This window comes from Tupaia chinensis, unplaced genomic scaffold (genome assembly GCF_000334495.1).
Source record: "Tupaia chinensis unplaced genomic scaffold, TupChi_1.0 Scaffold000465_1, whole genome shotgun sequence".
NCBI lineage: Eukaryota > Metazoa > Chordata > Mammalia > Scandentia > Tupaiidae > Tupaia > Tupaia belangeri.
Genome location: NW_006159974.1, coordinates 2217848 through 2219987, shown reverse-complemented (window position 1 = coordinate 2219987; position 2140 = coordinate 2217848).

The window sequence follows — 2140 nt, the reverse complement described above, 5'->3', positions numbered from 1 at the left end:
ACTGTCTCCGCCCCCGCCCCTCCCTGCTCCCCCGGACCGCCACCTCCCCTCCTGCCCCTCCCTCGGAGCCGGGACCCAGAGACCTCGGGGCCCAGACGCACTCCAGTGACAGACGCCGACTGACGGACAGACACGCAGTGACAGACACGACCCAAAGACCCGGCGGCGGGGCAGACACCCACGTGACAGACGGACAGAAGCCCGCAGAGACAGACACGGGCAGACTGACGGACTCCTGCCGTGACAGCCACAGACAAACGCAGCGACCGACTCTTATGGACGGACCCACACACTGACAGCCTCCGTCAAGGCTGGAGAAGTGGCGAGGTCGAGGGGCCGCACGAATGGCATCCCGGCCACGGTACAGCCAAGGGTGGCGCGGGAGGTGAAAGTGCGGCTGAAGACCCCTCCGGGGTCCGGGGTACTGGGGAAGAAAAGGTGATGTGGGACACTGCTGGGAGCCAGGGGACACCTGTGGGAACGGAGATGTGAGCATGGGATCTCGAGTGGAAATGATAGACCTCCATGGGGAAAGCAGCCCCCAGGAGCAGGAAGAGGTGACTCGGGGACACCCGAGAAGGAAGGCCAAGGTGGTGGCACGCGCAAAGCTGCGGAGCGAGGCCGCACTCTTCTGCCGCAATGGAAACTTCCGGAACCCCCGCGGGTGGGTTTGCGCTGGTTCCCTGACGGGTGACCTCGGACTTTCGTCACCAGGGTCCAGTTGGGGCATGACATCACCAGGCCAAGCTTTCATTGGCCACGTTGGCCGGCAGGTGGGAGCGGCCTGTCCTGGGCGACCCCAGTGTGCTCCGAAGGGCCTGAGCCGGACTGACCCCCACGCCCCACCTCCAGGGAGTCACCCAGGGGAACGCTGCTGCCGCAGCGGCGGGCCCCCGCGCGGGAGAGAGTGCGGCGCTGTGCCCTCGCGCGTTCTCTGCGCGAAAGCGCTGCTTCTCCGGGGCGGCTGGCTGGGGAGCCTCCGGGCCGCAGCGTGGGAGACCCGCCGACCAGAGCGAACGTCGGGGCGTGCGTGCGCGCGCGCGGCGGTGCGGGAAGCTGCGTGAGGCGTGCGCGCGCATGCTCGTTCTGACCGCCGCGCGCCCCGCAGCGCCGCGGTCCCGTCCGCCGCCGCCAGGGACCGGGGATAACAGGTCTTGGAGTCCCACGGAGAGTGGCTGGGTTCACCAGAATCCAGCATCTTGCTTAGTCCCGGGTGGCGCGGTTCTCAAACTCTCCAAACTGAGCGCGCCCGCAGCCCACCTGTCCCCGCGAATCGGCTCCCGCAGGCCCGGGTACCCGCGCTGGGTCCGCGCTTGCTTGCTGGCAGCGGTCGCCAGGTGGCGCCAAGGGCAGCCGCTCAGGCCCGAGAATCTGGGCTGCGGTAGCGACGGGGGAGAGATTAATCCCTCGCCTCTTTTTGCCTACTCTGGCTCTCTGCGCTCCCCTCGTAGGCACTCCAAGTGCCCTGCCTGGACGCTGAGGTTCCCATACCGGACCTTCAGCGTCCTGGCCCCGTAGTGAGGGCTTTCCGCTGGTCAGAGCACTTCGCCTGCTGGTGCTCATTGAGGAGCAGGCAGGAGAGCTGTTGAAATAGGGGTCTGATGGTGCAGGAGAGAAGGGGCCGAACATGGTAGTTATTAGAATTATTAGAATGATAGAAAAAAAACGCAGTCCTGAGGCTGTAGGGACTTTTGTATTGAAACGACCCTGCTGCTGGTGGGGGTTTGCCCTCCCGTCACTGTCTGAAAACAATGTGCACACAAGCCTGTCTCGCCTAACCTTGGTTATTGTGAGAGCCTGGGCCTGAGCTGTGGAGACAGGGAGGGCAGGGAGTTTTCATGAACAAATGGCAGCTTACACAGCTGAGCAGCAGTCTTGGGGGCTGGAATCCCCCAGGGAGGGAGGTCCTATAGTCAGCTGGTTTAGGGTAAGTGGTTTAGCCCAGGGGAAACGCGCCCAGATGTGTATGCAGGGGTGGCATCTTGAACCAGGAAGAGGGCAGTTCCTGCTTACGTGGGATGGCAGCAGTTCCTGTGAGGTGGTCCATGGGAAGAGAAAGTGGTTTGTGGGGCCAGAAGCCCCTGAGAACTTAGCTCCTTTCTTGGGGGTGCTGTGGGAGGTTGGAGGGCAGGAGAGGGAA